The sequence below is a fragment of the Homalodisca vitripennis genome, unplaced genomic scaffold, assembly GCF_021130785.1.
Source record: "Homalodisca vitripennis isolate AUS2020 unplaced genomic scaffold, UT_GWSS_2.1 ScUCBcl_11644;HRSCAF=20987, whole genome shotgun sequence".
Classification (NCBI taxonomy): Eukaryota; Metazoa; Arthropoda; class Insecta; order Hemiptera; family Cicadellidae; genus Homalodisca; species Homalodisca vitripennis.
Genome location: NW_025787756.1, coordinates 1 through 13,254, shown reverse-complemented (window position 1 = coordinate 13,254; position 13,254 = coordinate 1). Strand labels below are relative to the sequence as shown.

The 13,254-nt window shown below is 34.9% G+C and overlaps 1 long non-coding RNA gene across 1 annotated transcript; it reads left to right on the top strand.

Annotated features, from left to right (window-relative positions):
* Nucleotides 1-9,383: 9,383 nt before the first annotated feature.
* Nucleotides 9,384-11,510, top strand: LOC124374953. The gene is made up of 2 exons (XR_006923631.1): nt 9,384-9,562; nt 11,478-11,510. It is a non-coding gene; the product is annotated as an uncharacterized LOC124374953 (long non-coding RNA).
* The last annotated feature ends 1,744 nt before the right edge of the window (nt 11,511-13,254 follow it).

Below are 13,254 nucleotides of genomic sequence, written 5' to 3'. Positions count from 1 at the left end.
ACGAATCAAAACATTATTTAAATGTGGATGTTTCTTCATTCCAAAGAATACAATTAAATTTTAATGAATAGAAACAAGAGTCTGAATTTATCGAATAAGCATTAACTTCCATATTTTAAGTGGTGGAGGTTATTTTTGTTCCAATAACGTATTTTTATACTTATTATTTGTAGATTAAGAGGTCAAATGTTTTAAAAAGTTATATCGATGAAATTAAGTTTACTCAAAGGTCTACAGTAAAGTTGTTTACTCAGGAACGAGTCTTGCATCTCTGATCTTATTCCAAATAGATAAACAACTCAATATAATATTTATGTAACTTCCTTTTCCAACCAAAAAGTCCACAGCAGGCCCGGGCGACAGGATTTCTCGGCCCCCTATGCAATCATGAAGACCGGGGGGCCCCCCCCCCCCAAAGATTCAACAGGCAACCCACTCTAATTACATTAAAATTCACCAGCCCCCCCCTCCCCCCCCAACGTTAGAACACAATTCCCATATTTGTTATAATTAACATAGCAAGCATTATTTTATTCTCAAAACTTACTAACTCCCATTACTTGATTATACTTATTTGTTAAATGATTCACTTCTTTCAAAATTATGGCCAAATCCGTGATTTTTTCCTGTATTTACTTCAATTTAAGTAATATAAATAAATTTTTGCGTAAACAAATGGAAAGAATTGAGGTTTATAATTATGTAGTGAATAATTTTTTACTATTAAATCAATACAAAACAAAACTCACAGAACTTAATTAAAATCAAAAAACACCATCCTTAAAAAATATACACTTAATGAACTAAATGGACAAAACATAATTAACAAAGAATAAAATCATTTAAAAATTAAAGTTTCAAAGCTCGTGTCGCTCTCCTTTTTAGTAAGAAAACAAAACTTAATGGATAGGTTCCTGGAAAAAACATCATGAAACAAAAACTAAATAACAATGAAACAATCACTTAACGAACAAGACTAAAAAAAATTAAATGAACAGAAACCTAATGAACATTGTACAAAAACATAAATTGAAAATTAATAAAGAAACATTGGGGGCTATGTTACTCACTAACGATTAAACATGACTAAAACACAACTCGTCGGGCCTTCTTCCCACAAAGTCTTCTATAAATGTCTGTCATTATTTCAAACTACGTGCCAAATCTGACTCCAGGCTAGAATACTCAGGTCAATTCATGCGGTCTTGCGTCAATCCGTAGAACGATTTGCACTTTTAATTCTTTTCATCAAACTGAAAGCTCCTCTCCCCTTGGCTGCCAGATACAGGTATGCACGAAAACAGAACAAACCGGGAAATCGACTGTAGTTTGATATTTGGAAATAAAACTATCTAGTTTTGTTCTTGCCTTAGAGCGTTTATTTAGACTTAATGGTTGAAGAGTTTTGTTCCCCCCAAGTTAGTGCTATAGAATCGATTTCAAATGTTTTAAATTTTCATTTAAAAAAATTTTCCATCTCAATATCCTCTTTTGTATGTTTGACACAGACTCAAACATTGCTGCTCAAATAAAACTGTCGTCTTCCTCAATATATGTTTTCCAAAAGACATTGGGAAATGGTTGCTGATTTTTTCCAGCAAACTCGAATCTCTGAGACAGTCCCCCTAACGACTGAGTCTAAGATCTTGAAGAAGACATCAATCCTAAAACGTTCCTCTTCGTTTTTTAAATTTGAATGATCCCGTGCCGTCCCTTTTGTTTCGTCATGAAAAAAATCTTTTCTTTTCTTTAATCTTTTTTTCCTTAAAATCATTTCGCCAATCTACACTCTCAGCCAAATGTTGCCTGCCACTAGCTTGGCCTCAGTGTAGAGATTGCTCCTCTGTCTCTCAGTACTTTTAGTTTCCTGCTATTAAATCATTCCCCAGATTTTGTGTTTCAAAACGTCTAGAGTTGTTGATTCCGGGCTTTAATACTTTATTTTTGTTGTCCTATTGCAACAAGCACCTTTAGCCCATATTGTCGAATCATGATACATTCGAACGATTGTAGATATTTCAATAGCCCTTTCAGATCTTGTCTAGCATTCTGCTCAGATGATTTCAGTTCTTTACAATCATGAGGGCCTTGATGATGAAGGCAAATGCTTTACGAAAGGGCGCACACTATCTACACGGGCCTGACCATCTCGTTTGAGAAATACTGTGCAGAAAGAGCCTATTCGTTTTCTAAGTACTCCCATCTTTGTAAGGGCTTCTAGAAAAGAAATTAATACCCGCTTTTGCAGCATGCCATAAAATGTTGTAGCTTCCTCGCAGCATTCAGGCAGCATTAACCCCACACTGGTTGAGGCCTATGAGCGGCAACAGTTCTAGTATAAAAAGCCATTTGTTGTCTCCATTATGATGGCTTGGGCACCTTATATTTCCAGCCATATTGGACCATTGGTCGTACCCCAGGGGCCTCTGCATTCCTTCAACGGGAAATTGAGTTGTTTGTTGAGCTCGTCTAATAATTCAATCTGAGGTCCACATCCATTCCAGTTTTTTTTGTTACAGTCAACAAAATTTAAAAATCGTTCAGCAAATTTTAAATCTTGATTCACAATCTAAGAGAATCTCAATGATCAACGTATTGTTTGCTCAGTATGTGAGGCATCGGGGGTAGAGTCAGCCATAAATAGCATAATATTTTGATTTTCTTTCTTCCTTTCTTTCCCAATACCTTCTGTCCGAAATCTTTCCCCCACAGAACTTGATGAATTTCATTTTTTTTTTGATAGTCTTTAGACAGATAATGAGCTTGAACACGTTTTCCCTCTTCTTGGGCCCTTTTTTTACTTTTGCAATATGTTCTCTTAGTAAAAGGGTCATATTTCCGCTAACAGCTCTATCCCAAACCCAGAAAGTTTCCATTGTTTTGGGATCCCCAAAATTTTTTCAGATGGTCCTCCTGAGAGCTAATCCTCGCTCTCCAAGGACACATGAACTCACGGAGAGCAAATCTTTGAAATATAATCCCTCCAATATTTGGTTCTTGAAGCCAGTTTCTGAGTCGAGTTGAGAATGTAATGTCTGAGTCCATCACTTAGCCCTCCTTTCTAACTCTCTCCATTGGATGTAGCAAATTTTGTTGGGGAAGACGCTGGTGTCAATGCAAAGTACTTGTTGTAAAGCTTCCTGCCAGCCATATTCCTTTGTTCTCCATCGTTACTTAACAAAACTGACTTATTTGAATCGTGTTTTTTCACCCCCACTATTATTATTTGGGAAAAGTCACAGGAAAACCCAAAATAAGGACTCAGCAGTCCTCACTCCATACAAGCCAATCTCTTCTGACGGCTCTCCTCCGTCGGCCTTTTTGAAAAAATGCACCGTTTTTTTGGAAACGCTCTTTTTCCATCACTTGGCAGATCTGACGGCATCAAAGAAGGTCCCATTTTCAACAAAAGTCTCGCAATCATACACTGTTCCAGTCACCACCTTGTTTTTCAAAGTCCCTAAATCTGAACAGGTAATTATGAGTTTCCTAACCCCCGAATCTACATTAGCATTTAGAATGTCACGATTGTGATCTTTCCAAAACAAAATCATCTTTAGGAACAAGGTTCTGAGGTAAAGCTATCTCTACCATTGAGTTTCTACCTTCATATCAGCATTAAGGCCTACAGCTTTCAATATCTTCGCTGTCTTCAGTATTAGGGTGTTCATTGAAAACTGGAAAAACTTCGCAAGAGTATCTCCCTGGCGGCGCCAGGGTCGTTAAAGGGCCGCTGTTAAAACTAGTTTAGCTACGTCTACTTTGATTCCGCAAACGTCAAATAATGTCCTGGATCCTTTATTTGAAACTTTCAATTTTCTTGTTGCCTTTCTTTACGTTTTTTATTGAGCACCAGATATATGTTTGTAAGTGTCCATTTTGAGATATAACGGTGTTTTTTTTATGCAAATGAAAGATAAAATACTGTGAATGGACCTAAAAATAAATATCTTGGATTAGCCAAGAATAATAAATTGATGTGGGCAGATCATAAAATAATATTTGTAATAGAATTTTAGAAACCTAAATAGCAAAATACAAATTTAAAAATGTATCAAATTGATCATAAACACATTATAGACAATTAAAACGTTAGTAATTGATTACTAGGCCTATACCAGAGCAGGGTTCAGCTAAATTTAAATACGGAATGTAAAATTATCAAAACGCTGCGTTTTAAAAAGTATGTAAATGTATCTCAAACTGGGCTAAACTAATCAAAAACCGAGACAGGTGCAAACAATCACAGGACACGTGAGGGGATGTGGATGAGCATTGAGCATTTTCGGATACTGTATCCTTGCTGCGCTCTCACTCAGATTTCCAAGGTCCAGTTTTTTTAAAGACGTTCACACCACGAATCTCTATTGTTTACCTGTCTTGCCAACTATATGGGGATTACTTCCTGTTTCTCTCTCTGTTTATCCTGTCCCTCACTCCCCATTTTTCCCTCTCGTAAACCCTGCGCAACTAGTGATGCGATGGCGTTCCGCCCTCAAGTTGGTTTGTCATAACAATTAACAACCAATAATATCGCCAACGAGCCAACCACGAAACAATACCCTAACTATGTCGTCATCTGTAATAATATTTTCTACGTGCTAACGTGCATACTGTGCTTACAGAGCATGTGAGACAACCACAACAAGGAGTGGAGCGATGACCGGTCGTTCGTCATCTGATTTTAAAATAGGATAAAATCCTTGATTAATGTGCAACTTAAACGACGTTCAGTAGCAGTACAAACCGAATTATTGTGGGTTGTTTTTTTAATTTTTAACCATTCCTAACTCCTCATAAGTTTTAGTTTAGATTTAAAGATAACACAGTAACGCAGTAACATTTATAATTTCACGTCTTATTACAAATAGATTACGTTTATAAACGATTACAAACGTCCTCAAATTTTGGCCATCCCAGTAATAATTAAAGTATAATTTGTATTTTTTTGCTGTTAAGGAACCTTGTTGATCCGACTTAAAGTGTTAACCAGCCCCCTTGTATAATTCGGGATTTTAACTGTAGCCCTAATTTATTTTATGAAACTGATTATACTGTATAATTTCAAATTTAATAATGATGGGTAAAAATCATCGGCTTCCACCTTGTGGGTTTTGGGCTGGTGGACCCCTGGTCCAGGCCTGGTCCCCTGGGGGCCCGGCCTGTCCCTAATTTTATCTATTTTACCAAAAATTTTTTTTATTTTATTATGGGTTTATATTATTTAATCAACAGTTAAAATAAAAAATCTGCGTTACATTAAAATTAAAAATCTCATGTTTTAATTATCCCAACAGCATGACAAGTGAACAGAAGGAGCGGGCCCTGCGCCTGATCCTGGTAACAGGGCCCGCAATCAAATGTGGGATCCATGGTAAAAATTATTCAGTTTATTTTAAGTTCTTTTCGGAAAATTTTGGGAACTTATTTTCTAAAAATTAATGATAAAACATATTTACTAACTCACCTGTATGTTTCTTTAATTCACGGTTTTTAAATCAATCTCAATCTCCCTTATACAACAACAACAACAACAACAAACCTAATTAAAAGCACGACAACAAACTAAAACTAGAAAGTGGTACAAAAACAACCAAATCACGATAACTTTAAATAAAACCAATTACTCACCAGCAACCCACATAGAAATGCAAGATTGAAAAGAAAACATTTAGTTTATTATCGTGTCGGTATCCAACTGGCCATCGCGACGCTCCACAGGTTGCAACTATTGTAGTGAGCAAGGAGGGTGAGTGGGCCGGGGAGGGGGAGGGGGTGGAGAAAGAGTCACTGCCTTCTGCGTCTGGGCGATGCGGACCCCCCGGGGCCCGAAACGTCTGACAGCCACAACCACAACGGTTCGCGCCACCTCAGTGTTTTACAATTTTATTGGTTTAAATCGGAGTCAAAGCAAGTAGTTTAAATTAAACATTGCATGTTATATTATCCTGAATTTTTCACCGCACAGGCCCTGGGCCGATGGTAATGGGCAATGATAAAAAAAAAATAAAAATACATTATTTTAGTCGGGCCCGTGCCCCCTGTGGGCCCCCGGGCCCCCAATTGGAATTTGCCCCCCTTGCCCCCCCCAGTCGCCGGGGCCTGGGTCACAGGTCCGATTCCGGGGAAGTCAACAAAGAGTTTACAAATGGCTTTTTAAATCCCCTTAACACTTCTTTTAGTGTAATTAATTATAATGCCAATGGAGTACAAAGAGCCCTTAAAGTAAAACTTTTTCTTAATAATAAACAATTTTCCCATTATTTTCTTACGCTGGCTGTGGTGAATTGAAAAATGCCAGCTATAGATATTATATTTATATCTAGACTAATTGACACAAAATTTCCTTTAGTAGTTTGTACCTCGTATACTATAGAAATTAAATATTATGATATAATATAATATACATATAAATTAATGTAACATAACGTACAGATATGTTAAGCTTGTTTGTTTTTTTAAAACTTGAAATTATAATATATTTTTTTTGTGTATATTCAACTAAAATACACATTATCATTTTATTTAAACATACTCTATTTTGGTTTAAAATTGTAAGTCATCAAGTAGGTAAGTCATCAAAGTTAAAACTTTTTGGAAAGTCAAACAATTTCTTATTTTGGTACCTAAAATCAAAAATCCAAAATAAAACGTCGTTTTCTTGAAAGCTAACCTAAATAATGATTAATATTTATTACAATTTTAAACATAGATCTGGAAGTGCATTATTTTGTTTTTCATACAATTTAAATCTTTAAAGTTTGTATAAATAGGCCCTTTATAAAAAGTCTAAAAGATAGATATGGAGGAACTTGCCTTGAAAATATATTTCAAGCAAAACGTTTTTCAGGTGTATATGTACTTTATAATGTATTAATAGAATAAATAAATTATTTAAATACATGTTGATGAATATATTAATATTATATCAATGTAAAGAAAACCCCCGTATCCTACTGAAATTTTTTGCAACACCAATTGCTATTGTCGTTGCATGGGGTTTAAATGTCATGGTCGTTGGTGCTCAAGTTGATGTTACTGTCAGAGAATTCATCCATTGTTATCGGCCAGTTTCTTCGCTACTTCGTACTACTCAGTACTTTTTGTACTGATCAGGAACGTAGTCACCCATCTTCACAATATCTATTATTTTAACCTGTTTATCTATTTAACCTAACTTTTCCTGAATGTATAGGCTGGTGCCTGCGACTTTCAAATTAAACTACGTGGTAGGGAGGAATCGAACGTTTTATGGTAGAATATGCTTCAATAACACCATTTTATTTATTGTTTTTAATAAACAAAGTGGAATAACTTTTTTCAAAGTAAATCTTAATTTTTTCTTTGGACCCCATTTGATACCCTTTGACTCCTTAGGAAACGGATTAAGATTTTTGTGAGTAAACTTGCAATCCAAGTCCAAGAATGTAATGAAGTTAAAAATTAATAAATTTTAAAATATATTAAATCTTGATGTACAAATCTATATTAGTACTGAGATCTGTGTATAATGTGCAGTCATGTGCCATGAGACGCTTTCATATGGTGCCATAGCATGATGCTACAGCTCTCGTACAAGGTTTTGATGTACGCCTTTCTTGAATTTTCGTAGTTTAGAGAGACCTGATATTAAGATTCTGTTATGATTTATCCTTTCAATTCGCTGTAGTTGAATATTCTCATCAAAACATTGAACAAACCTATTTGGGGGTGGTCCTTTTTTAGAGCCACTTCTGTTGCATATAAAGTGTGGTGTGGCGCTCGTAAGGTTTACATGTTGTGTATACACCAAAAAGACGTTTACAGACAGCTAATAAAACGTTGTAGATACGTTAAAGATGTGCTTGTATGGAACCATTTTTTGCAGCTGCATTTCTGTTTCATATAGTGAATACGCCGATGATGAAAACAATGAGTTTCTGCGTCAGCAGATCGTCAGGATGACCTATAAATATAGAACTGAATAGTAACTTCCTTTGTTTTTTGGCTGTTAACAGTAAACATCAAAGCATCAGCTTCAGCGGCTGCTGTTAGCAACCTGGCTTGAAGAGTGGAGGGGATCTCCATTTAATTTTTTCAAAATCTCAACAGGTCTCAAATCTATAGTTAAAATTGTTTGACGGTAAAAACTTCCAGCAAAATGATTTACTAGACTTTTATGGGTGGGGTTTTGCTTTCAACAAAGGCAAACAATTTCATTCAGATTGCAAACTCTGGTGACAAATAATACATTGTTTTGGGCACTATAATGGCGACACTTTCAGGGGAAATGTGCGCTCATCTTGCTTGTCATTTTTGTTATCCCTTGTGTGCAAGAAATAAGTAATCAAACCCATTTACCTCATACAGTTGACTCTGTTTTAAAACACAAAACAATGAATCCTATTTATTTACATAATAAATCCTCTAATAAAGTAACTACATACACATAAGATCAATTTCGAAAATTTTACTTACAACTACCCCTTTTAACGAAAGTCGGATTCAAACAAGGGAACAGGGAAATGTTAATGTGCATACCTAGATAACGATTTTTACCACGATTCTAATTTTACAAATATAACAGTATAGGATTCTAATTTTTTTAATAATGTGAACCATCTGTTGCCACCACTTATTTAACTAATTAAAACAAATAGGCTACTTTTCGACGTATAACTTCGTTAGCTTGTAATAAGTAATACAACTAAAAAATGCAATGTTTTCATTGTTTATATTCGTTCCTGGTGTAGGTCAATTAAATCTATAACTAAAACTACAAAAGTAATCCGTAAAAACAACACCTATAAAAGGACAGATTATAAATTTATAACAAAAATGTATAATTTATAAATGTGTTTATACATTATGTATACAAAGAATGTACCGAACTTCTTTAAATCTAATGTTGATAATTGCATGTAAATTCTTGGTAGACAAGTGATATTTACAGTTTGTATGGTATTATTAATTTATTACAGTATTTATAATTATAGTCCCTTTTACCATTCACGTGTAAATACAAGTAAAAGAAACCATGCGGAATTCCATTAGAACAGCGGCCTAGTCCGATTACACACGTCAAAACCACTTTTTTAATCAGCAGTGTTCAATGAAACGTTTTCAACTCTTCCAAAGTTGTTAGCCTTATTATTATTATTATTAGTATTATTTATTAACTTAAACTAGTTTTGGTATCATTTCACAAGTTTTTGAAGAACGTTTTTGACAAGGTTGACTTTGAATCTAACACTTCCATGTTTAATAATCTTAACTTTTTATGAATACACAAGTGTAGTGTAGCGATTATATTTTGTTTATGGCCAAATTCAATGGCCATAACCTAAGGGTAAGTTAATATAATTTTTACTGATTCATAGGGCCAATTGTGAACAGTGGTACAAGAACAGCTGAAAATAAACTCAAATCAAGGAGAAGAAAAAATACAGGTTTCATGCAACACATGACAGTACAGTGTTCGCCCTGTTGAGCGGTATAGGTGTGGAGGTGAAGTCTTTAATTGAACCTGGAGATGGTGTCTTGTTTGAGGTTCAACCGAGAGGACACCGGTCCAATAGTTCAGGTAATCCTTTATTTACTAAATGAAATTTATAACATGAACTAAATGTACTATACAATGTCAAATTGTTGTTGTAATGTATCCCTGACAACAGGGTAAAAGTGTAATCAACAAGTCCCTGCCTCCCAGGAATGTACATCAGTCCATGGAACGTATTGTGACTCATTACACTTGATACTTGAGAACAAAAACCCACAGTCTAACAAAGTTAACAATGCCAAATGCTCAAAGTCGAGTTTGGGTTATTTTACAAATCGTCTTTCTCAGCAGAACAGTTGCCTACTTCGTCTTACAGTTTAATAAAATCACAATGAAATGTATGGAAAACGTTAATATTCCCTTGTACTATTATTGAAATATATGAAAGATAGTAAAATGTTACTGATCCTCCGGCCCAATAGTCCACGTAGCCCTTTATTTACAGAATTAAAAACAAAAATATGAACTTAACATATTGTCAAATTGTTGTAGTGTATCCCTGACAACAAATGTAAAAGTGTATTCTATATGGATTACAAAAAAATACAGATAATTAAGGAATTTGCATGAATCCAAGGAACGCCTTGTGACCCACACTACTAACTTCCTGAGGACAAAAAAGTTTAGTCTACAAACTAAAAAAAAGTTTAGACTACACTAGCTCTAAGTCGATGGTATTACACCTGTAATCTAATCAAAACTCTAAAAAAACTTGGCAAGTATTTAAATACCCAACCCATAAAACTTAATAAACTCTACAGAGGTAATTATGAAAGTGAGGATGAAGGTTCAAAACGTGAGAAAGACAACCCCAAGATGAATAGTTACATACTTTGTATATGCAATCCCCCCCCCTTTGTTAAGATGCACAGATCCATGGGTAATTTACTGATACCTTTTTGTCAGAACCATAAATCAACAAAACATTCGAGATATTAAAATAATAATCAAAAAAGGAGCATCCATTAGCCAACTAGGCATGCACGCCATGGGTGGGCAATTCCCGGTTGGGTGTTGGGGGGGGGGTGGGGGACGAGGCAAAATAAAAAAAAACGATACATTTTTGTAGCCCTACATTTCTGTTAGATGAAACGAGATTTATGTTATACCTACAAACTCGAACAAACTCGACTTTTATTTTTCCAACAATTAACAACACAGGTTAATATTTCAAACGATTATCAAACATTATTTTCAATTTCTATTAATCGGGGGGGTCCTTGTGTCGCTGCTGATAGTTTTGGCAAGCTACAGACAATTAATAATGGTAAATAAGAAAAAAAGGTAAAAAATACATATAAAAGAAAACTAAAGGGGAATAAACTATTTCATGGCAATTAAAAAATTTTTAAATTTTAAAATAACCCTTTAAAAATGTTAAAAAATAAAAAATGATTCAGTAAGGGAAGTAACGAGATTCAAGAGGAAAGCGTCTTCTAAATATTAATTCAACATAAGAATCTCAATGAAGGAGTGAGAAGAACGTTCAATTAAATCATAATTTCTTTCCTTATTATGAGTTTAGTGTAACAAAGTTGATTATTTCGCAAGTTTGCTCATAAGTTTTACTTAAAAATTGGATAAAAACATTATGGTCTACATTGCGTTGAAAAAAGTAATACATTCTTTTAATCACTTATTAATTGTTAATATTTGATTCCAGTTTGACAATATTATTATTTAATTTACTTTAATTATTTTTATATAACTAAGCATATTCTTTATTCTAATAACTAAACAAAGCATATTAGTTATATTTACATCAAACATTAAAATGGACCATGTTTATTTAAAACTTATTAGGAACAGTTTAATAAGCGAATAAATTTTTTCAAATTATGACACGGGTTTCGACCAATTTTTATATTCCTATTTTTTCTCCAAAGTCGGTAGTAAATTATTGTACAATAAAGTGTAAATTTTACTTTATTTGTTTTAGGTTCTATATTACCACGCAAAAAGTTATACATTTTGAAAAACTAACGCTGCCATCATGTCCCTGAAACCCATGCTACTGTTCGATGATTTTATCAAGACAACTCAATGGCTCACGCCACAGCAGTGCAATCACAAGTGTTTCATGTGAATTTGTTAATAACTGAATAAACAGGCCCAGTCAAAGGTTTATATTTTGGTAAAGGAATCTACATCAAACCCCTTGGCACTGGCGATAACGTTAAAACAACTCAAGGGCTCACGCCCACAGCAAGTGGTAACATAAGTGTTTTATTGATTTGTTAATAAATTGAATAAACATCAATCAAAGGGTTTATATTTTTTTGTAAAGGAATCTACATCAAACCCTTGGGTCACTGCGATAACGTTAAAACAACTCAAGGGCTCCACCGCCACAGCAGTGGCAACATAAGTGTTTTCATGTGAATTTGTTTTAAGAAATTGAAATTGTATAAACAGGTTACAAGGGTTTATGTGAGAACAATTTATACCCCTGAATTGACTGAATCACTCATTGAATAAAATCACTTAGTAGGGGCTGACACAATTCCTCTTTCTGTCTTGCATATGAGGACATAAACATTTTTATTTCTGTATTAATGTTACATCTAAGCTATCTGTCCGTAGGACATCTCGAGAATGAAATTAGTTTTTAATGACTTGAAATTCTCATATGCAACCAGAAACGAGGTAATGGCCGTAGGTAGAACAGTTGGAGTAGTGCCCACGTTTGTGCAATTATTAAGGAAAGATATTTAGTAAGATTTTTTCTCGTTAGGACAAGGGAAGCTTATGAAATTGCACTTAGTCCTCTGTAAGAACCCTTAGTGCCGCTGCTATCCGGAGTGACAGGATATTCAGGATGGGTAACGTTAGGGTGTAGGGGTCCGCCTCCTATCGAGATCCATGAGCAAGAATTAGGGCACTACATCTCAAAGTCATGTCTCCCCCGGAAGAAGGGGTAGGCCAGTCTCTAAACCAGTCGTCTCCAGTCAAAGTAGGCAGGGAGTGGCACAACCCTTCTGCCTTGTAGAGACTAGCAAGAACCATCTGGAGGTTAGGGAACAAACCCCAACCAACTCCAACAGTTCATCTCCCCACAGTAGACTAGACCTTTCGAATTGCCCATGAACTCCAGAATCTCGACATTTGCGGATTAGTGATGTGCCGCTGCTGGACATCCATGAAGGTTGCCCCCAAATTTTAAGTGACACATCGTTTTTTGCTGTGTCCAGTGGTGGTTTTCAACTGGGAAGTTATAAACCACCAGAAGGATCCCTGCTGGGGGGGTAAGGGGTTTCGGTATCCAAAAAATGAAATTTTTTATAATATTTTCGTGTTTTTAATATTTTATTATTCTATGACTAATTCCTGACAACAATTTAGTGATACCATTGCAAACTGAAGTATTTGTTATAGTAACACAGTTTGTATTCCTTCCCAAACTATGATTTAAGTTTATGGGTTGGAGTACAACCTGCCTAGTCCTACTAACAAAAATACAGCTGTCTAAAACTGTCTTCAGTTACAATAAACCAATTTTGTGTTTGAAAACAAAACAATTCTGTTTGGTGGATTGTAGTTACTGTTATTTTGTTTTGTAGAACGCATCTTGATTTCTAAATTGCCTAAAGTAATAGAATTTTTAAGAAGAGAAAATGTGAGTTTTACAAAAAAGAATAGTAGTTGTAGAGTGTGAAAGCAGTGTATGGTGTTGTTTTGGAAGAAACTGTTGGGAAGATAGGTTTTGAAGAGTGAAA